Below are 8,193 nucleotides of genomic sequence, written 5' to 3' on the forward strand. Positions count from 1 at the left end.
CCTCTAAAATGTTGTTCAGATGATTGGATTAGCATGATCCTTGATGGTTGGTTGGTTTTACATGATGCTTTGCATCACCTAACCTCTCCTCTTTCCTTTAAGGAGACTGGTAATATGGGTGTGGATGGTACTGTTTACCTTAATCCTAAAAGTGATGAGCTAAATGATAAGAGGGAGGATTATGAAAATGTGTTGGGTTTGGCTCACGATCATGCAATCGACACCTTCAGTTTGTTCAAGTGGCTATTTCATGAACTCAAAGAGATCCAGATTAATCAAAGAGCTCTAGGTAGCAAAATGGATTCCCTCCCTGCTGGTTCTTCTCTTAGTCTACACAATGATGGGAATTGGACTGAAGATGAGAAGAATTCGTCCATGGACTATATCAAGAAAATAGGGGAAGGGGTTGACCAACTTAAGAAAAATCTGGAGGAATGCATCAACCAGGTTGAGGATGGCTACAAAAAAATCTAGGACAGCCTTAAGACCATTATGGTTAGCAGTCATAAAATTGTTAAACAATTTGCAATGGTTATGAATACCATGGTGAAAATTCTGAACCAACTGGATAAGGTTATTGTTGTTATTGGTGAGGAAGCTGAGGCATCTCAAAGTGGTGAAGGACCTTGCAAAAGGACTCGAGGGAACATGAAGAAGAAGGTGGCCTTTCATAACTTGGATCATAATGCTATGTAGGTTGTTGTTGATACCATGAATGCCCTAGAGGCTGAGGTCGCTGAGACCCTCAGAAGCCTAATGTAATTGGGTTGTTTTCTGTTGCTGGTTCTTTCTGTGTCTAGTTTTGGTCTTTCTGCTGTCTTTTTGTGCCTGGCTGAGCTTTTGCTGTCTCTTTGGCTGCCACTTTCTATGCCTATCCTTGTAGCCCATTTCATTTTGGAAGTTTCTATCTGATTCTAATTCTCTTAGAATCATTTTGTAAAGGGTTTCAGGACCCCTTCAAAACCTATTTTTTCTTTAATCCAAAACATCACCATAAGACAAGAACAATCATGCATAAATTAGAAACATAACATCCACACATAACACAAGATTTATATGGAGAAACCCTTGCGGAAAAAAACTCCACCAAGAAGAGAGGACAACCTTGCATTATCAACAATAAAAATGTTTACAATACTATCAATTACATTCTCCTCTTTTCCTCCACCATAGAAGCACCTATGCACATGTGAACAACCTCCTTATACCTCTTATTCATCCTTTGTTCCTGCAAAGAAATTTACATTCAACTATTACATATAAAATCTACACCCAAAGGTTGAATTTATAGAATGGAAAGAGCTCCAAACACCCAATAAAAGGTTCTGAAAGTAGCCTCTTCATTACTCACAACCACAACCCTTGGAATTCCTCCACAAAACTTGAAAAGACACCATTTTAGCTTCTAATACTTTACATCCAACTTAGGTACCCATACTTGCAACATAAACATTACATCAAATGTAATAAATGACCGAATACCAAGAGACACATGTTGCCTCTTCCATGATCCCACAAGAAGAATCTCGTAGGTCATTCTTTTTCCACCTCCTTAAGCTATTAACTATCTTATTCTAGACACCCATAAGTGGGGTAAACAATATAAAATAATTATGTTGACAACCCGCTTTATCATTGCTAGTGGAAGCCATCACCCCTTATGAATGTATTACAAATAATGACGAGAAATAAATATTACAAATTATTTTTCCAATGCATCCTAAGTATCTCAAGAAATTTTCCAAGGATTTTGGAATCATTTCATAGGACTTACAAGGTATATGGCGCCTTAATCCTAATAAATTATAACAAAAGTATGCTTTAGTTCTTCAATTCAAACAAAATGATTTAAGATAGAGTCATCCATATTTTAGGGTGTCAATTTTCTACTCTTTCAACCACTTATCTAGGGCTTCATTCAATTTCAAATAATCCTACCAATAAATATTGGAATCACATTAATGAAAGATTTAAAAAGAATCTTGTAGGGTGGAAAGGAAAACTTCTTGGCCAAGCTAGGAAACTCTACTTTTGAAGGCCTCTTTGCAAAATATTCTTGTTTATTACCTTTCTCTCTTTAAAATGCTAGCTTTCATTACAAATATAATTGACCAAATTAAAAGGAAGCTTCTATGGATTAGGATAGAGGATCATTCTGGAAAATAGCCCTTGTTAGTTGGGATAAGGTTTGTGTGCCTAAAAAGTATGGAGATCTTGAAGTTAGAAGGCTATTTTTTATAGTAAATCTATCCTTACTAAAATCAGTTGGCATCTTTTGGAAGGATCAAAAGACTAGGTGAGTACTTTGAAAGCTAAGTATATGAGGAATGAGGATCAAGGACATTTTCTTTATGTTGTTTGATTTTCCCTATGGTTTTGTTATTTGGAACAACTTGTTAAAGGTCAAGAATATCATTAGACAAGGGGTTTATAGAAGGGTTGGTAGTGGTAAGAAAATAGTTTTTCAGGAGGATGTTCTAGATAATAGAAATAACCTCTCCTCCTTTAATGATCTGAATTTAGTCAAAGTAATTCTTATAGGATTGAATGGTAGGAATTTACAAGGTTATATTCAATGGGAATAGTATAAGCCATGTTGCAAAGACTTTTGGGAACAACTTACTGTTGTTCTAAAAAATGAGTAACCCAAGTTCACTTGCAATTTATTTATGAAATAGCAAATTTCAATCTATGAAATACTTCAGGACTTGGACAACATGACAAGGATCTAAATCCTTCTACTCTTCAGGCTCTGCAAAACCTAGGTGGGTGTAACTTTGATGCATTGAATCAGACCCATTACACACAAGAAAACATCAACAAAAGTAGATAAATCTCAAAAGGCTCAACAACAAGGAGGTTACTGTAGATGGGCTAGATCTACATTGACATCTCAACTAAATTGGAGCATGAGATAGGTGGAACCAACTATAACTGCAAACATAAAAGTAAATGGATATTTAATTTTTAAAATATTTGAGAATCCCCAGAATTTGCAAGACCAATGCCTTATCCAAGGGCATGGAGTCATACATCAAACTGTAAATGAAATCTTCTACTGCATATCCATCTTCATCATTGAATATTCCTACCTTACATAAATGCATTACTCAGCTCATTCACATAAATATTAGATGCAAAATATGAACCCCGTTTATTAATGTTTTCTTATAGAGTTTAAATTCTTCTCTGAAGAATACCTACAAACAAGCTTTACACTCACAGACACAGTTGCTAATGACAAACTTGATCCCCCTTGATAATCTTTGAATAAAATGAAAATACATCTCAGAGACAATTCTGTGATGAATTTATGCATGCCTTAAATACATAGAAACCCGCAACTAGAAACGCCTACAACAAGAATTATACTCCATTATTTGAAAGAAGACATTACACTATACAAACTTGGAAGAAAAACTCAGAATTGGAAACCAAGATTATGGAGCCTTCTCACAAAAATATGGAACCCTTACAAATGAGAAGAAACTCAAAATATGAAGAAGAGGGAAAAAGACCAGATTTGCATCACAAATTGCCAAGTGTCCTCTTTCCCCATCTAAACAAATTCTGCATCATTCCCTGTGGAAACTGCTATCAAAATATCTGATATTTGTTAAAACTAACTACAGAAACGAACTCCTCATTTTGAAAGCTTTCCAATGACATATAACACTTGCATATTTGGGTAAAAAATAACCCCTCAACCATTAATCTCTCTCTACACAACAGTCATTTAAATTTTGAATTTTTCACTATAGTTGAAACTATACATTTAATTTTGATTTTTCCCTTCTATTGTGCACCATCTGTGCCATGTGTCACAATCTGATTCGCTTGGAATCCACTTGGGTGCCACCTATCCGCCACCTCAACACCACTGAACCCACCACCAGACCTTGGCTCTTCTTTGCTGCTGAGTCGTGATGGGTAACTGGCGAGTGATTTCCCATCACGGATCAGCGACCACCGTTGGATCTTCTGCAACTTTCTCGGTCATTAATCTTCATTTTTGCTTCAAAATATAGGTGCCTCGAGATGCATGCACATGCGTGGGGTCCACTAGGCATTGAACTTCCACTTGCCAAAAGCCTTCAAGCTCTTGACACTAGATATGTGTGTGGCTTTGTATTTAAATACAAAATATTCTCTCCCCACAACCAATGTGGGATAGAGGCCTTATGCCTAGAATTTGCATTTGCTTGAAAGTTTATAAAGTCTTTACTAATGTCTGCTCAAACGCCACATAGGGGGAGGTTGGCTTTGAGCCTTCCAATTGCATTTGCCAAAGGTTTTAAACGTCTATGTCACACTCCACTTCATGCACAACAAGGGAGGATGCCGCCAATGGCCATGTAACTAGTTTGAAGCTTTCTAAAGTCTTTCCCAATTGCCACGATAGGGAGGAGCTGGTTTAACACATGCTAATTGCATTTGTTTGGAAGTTTTTTTAAAACCCTCTTCACCCAACATAGGGGGAGGATTCTAGCAAGGGTCGTGGAGCTGCATTTACGCCCACCAATATGCATTTGCTTGGAGTTTTTAATGCCTCTCCAAACACCTCGTTGAGGGAGGATGCTGGTAAGGGTTGTGTTGGAGAGGTAAGCTTTACTCCTGCCAATTGAATTTGCCTAAATTTTTCCAAAACCCTTCTCCATGTGTGTCTCATATGTAGGGGAAGATGCTGAAAAGGTCTCGATGGGGAGGAGACTCTATGCCTGCCAATATGCATTTGCTTAAATTTTTTACGCCTTAGTCTACCACGCCAAAACCCACGATAGGGAGGATGTTGGCTTTAAACCTGGCAATTGAATTTGCATGAAAATTAATTTCTTTTCCCCATACCACACATGGAGAATTTGGTTTAATGCCTGCCATTGGATTTGTTTGGAAATTTATAAATGCCTACTCTACGCAGAGAGGATGCTGACAGGGGCTTTAGCGATAACATTTTCTTGAAAAATTCCAAAGCCTTATCAACATGCTTTTCACTTTTTGCACTTGATGACATGTATCAAGAATTTCAAATCTTCCCTCTAAAAATGACTTGCTTAGCAGCATTTCGGATATATGTCCATTGGTCCATATATAACAAGTCAAATGAAGTTACCTCCCACTTTCCCACTGGCGAAGAAATATTCCTTTGTTCTTTATCCAGTCACAAGAATGAAATGAAATCATCTCTCAATAAACCAAATTGCAAATGTGGTTCGAGTCGGTACTGATAAGCATTACTATGAATTGAGACCATTTCACTATAAAATTAATGCACGAATATGAGCCAGATCGGGCCCCAAAATGGGCCTGACTAATTTTTTTTTCGTTTGAATCCAGTCGACCTTTGAAATGCCTCAGGACACCCTTCATATACCTCTAAAATTGATCGACACAATTTTTTTATCACTGAAACTCAACTTGCAACTTTCAGGCGCTTGTGTCACATTTTCACATTTAAACCCAAAGAGGCATTTCAAAAACTGGTCAGAACACCTTTCTGGACTTCACAAATTGATAGGCGTGTACTCTGATATGTTAACTTTCATCTTGCAAAACCATTCCTCATGAAGAATCCCGGGTGGTGAGATATTAATGCACAAAGTTGATTAAATGTCTCTGTTAGCATTTGAACTTGATAAAATCCAAGTGCAGGGACCTCAAAGTGCACACATTAAAAATATCAAATGGTCTCCATGGATCCCGAAATTTGGAGCATAGATACTTTGAAGTACAAGGAAGACCATGGAATGCTTAGTTCGACTGGGAAGCTGGTAGGGTAAAAATGGTGAGCTCATGAAAATAGCCACTTTAACAAAGCTAACAATGAAAGTGCAAAAATTTGACAAAATGGCTCAAGAAATCATCTTGGAAAATTGATCAAACAGATTGGTAGGAGATTCAAAATGGAAACATAGCTTGTCTTTCATACTAGAAGTACCCTAGAATAAACATTATGTCATGACATTCATCTGGGCATCTTTTACACATATGCAAAGTGGTGCTCTGACTAGCTGTTAAAACAAGGACTTATGCAAACAGTACAAACTGCAAATGGATTGAGCTTGCCAAACTGAGCAAATGGATTCATAGGGAGTTGAAATCTGGCATGTGGACACACCTATGTGCATACAATTCAATGCACTTTGAATTTTAACATGACGATCCACTGGTCATAAAATGCAAAGCCTCAAAGTAGGCCACTTAATAAAATCTGAATTTGTGCATAGAACAACTTTCAGTCCACCCCTTGAAATGGGTACTTGACAAACTAACCTAAACTGAATTCTGAAATTTTTAACACACTGCATAGGCCAAATGAAAGGTGTACAACAAGTTTCCAAAGCTTCACCTCTTGAGAATCAACTGACTCCATTTTACCCTTCTTCAAACTAGGCCATCTGAATGAGATTTTAAAGTGGTCTTTTGAAAGTGCAGAAGCAAAATTTTTGAAATGGGCCTCTCAAATTCCTCAAAATTTTATGAGTCCCAATACTTACAAGAGGTAGACTTCTGAGAGGTGATAGATAGAAAGATTGGGTTGTTGCTCTCCAACTTTTACATCGACAAAATGGTGATTGTTCAATGTAACTCATATTTCTATAATCCTAAAAATGAAGAATCCAAGTTCCTTTTTAGATTTCAGACCAATATCTCTTTGTAATACAATTTACAAGATTTTTACTGAAGCAATATAATTGAGATTGCTTCCCCTCATCAACAAGATTATCTTGCAGGAGCAAGGAGGTTTTATTCCAGGAAGAGGAACTATAGAAGGTGCTTTAGTTGCACATAAAATTTTGCATTCTATTCAAGCCAATAATATTTCCAATATTTATTATTAAATTGTACATGATGAAGGCTTACTACAAGGTCGATTAAGACATCCTAATCCAATTACTTAAAAAAATTGGGTTTGTAGCAAAGTGGTGTAAGTAGATCTACTCTTGTCTCTGAGAAGCAAAATTTGTAGTCCTTATAAATAGGACCCCCATTGGCCTTTTCAAGTCAACTCAAGGAATCAAATGAGGAGACCCACAATCTCCTTTCTTATTTATCATTATAGCAAAGGTCCTCGATAGATCTTTTAAAGTTAGACATGTTCAAGGTAAATGGAAAGACACCCAAGTACTAGGTACAAATATCTTGACAATCCATTCCTTATTTGCTAATGACATGTCCTATTTGGTAAATCCTTGTTGGCATGATTGGCATAACTGATGAAAATGAGACGATGATGGATGACTGTACCAGTAGAGGAAAGATGACATGATCAGTTATTTGTGTTGTCATTGATGGCAACCACGGTCAACTAATGTTTGATGATGTTTATAGATGGTTTTCGATGATTGACTTGTTGGCTAAGTGATTTGGTCTACCAGAGTTAGAGTTTGACAGGGTTTACTGGCAAGACTGGGAATTAGGACTTTAACTGGTAAAGCAGATAAATTTTGATGGAATTGGGTGATTGGTGATGTTTGATGACTTGTGGTTTGAAACATAAGCTTTTATGATGGATTTGAGTATGTAACCGAAACCACATCCTATGATTGTTACTGGAAGGCATGTTTTGAATTTCGGATGAAGTTTTGCTAGGGTTTTAGTAGGGTTTAAGGACCGGTGATGAAATCACTCAACCAGTAATGATTCTTGATATGACGGTGATTGGCAATGAGCCTACATGGAGGAGATAACATGACACAACCCGCAAAGATGATTTAAATGTTGTTTTGGCACGATTCAAGGAAGAATTTTTTTGGGAAACAACGGAACACTTAGTGGAGTGTTTTGAGGTTTTGACTTTGGTACATATCGGATTTTTTTGTAATGAGTTACGATCAACCAATGGTTGATATAGCATTGTAAATTGTTGTAATGATCTAGATGAAGATCTAATATGATCTGTATTGTAATTTCAATATGTAATTAGGGTTTATTGCCCAACCTAATTGAGTTGTCTATTTAGGAGGACACAGTTGATTTTTTATGTGTCAGTGGTATTAGGAGAATGAGTTAAGTTGTCCCAGAGAAGATAGAGATCTGTCTGAGTGTTGTAGACTATGAATCATAACTAGATTTGATTTAGCAAGTTGAAAGTGCAAAGTAAAAGATCACTTTTCATTGTTGTTCCCTAACAGTTACAACAGTTTAAATCCCTTAACCGGGTAGGTCCTAACATGCCTTTATCATTTAAGTCCC

This window comes from Cryptomeria japonica, chromosome 4 (genome assembly GCF_030272615.1).
Source record: "Cryptomeria japonica chromosome 4, Sugi_1.0, whole genome shotgun sequence".
NCBI classification, from domain to species: domain Eukaryota; kingdom Viridiplantae; phylum Streptophyta; class Pinopsida; order Cupressales; family Cupressaceae; genus Cryptomeria; species Cryptomeria japonica.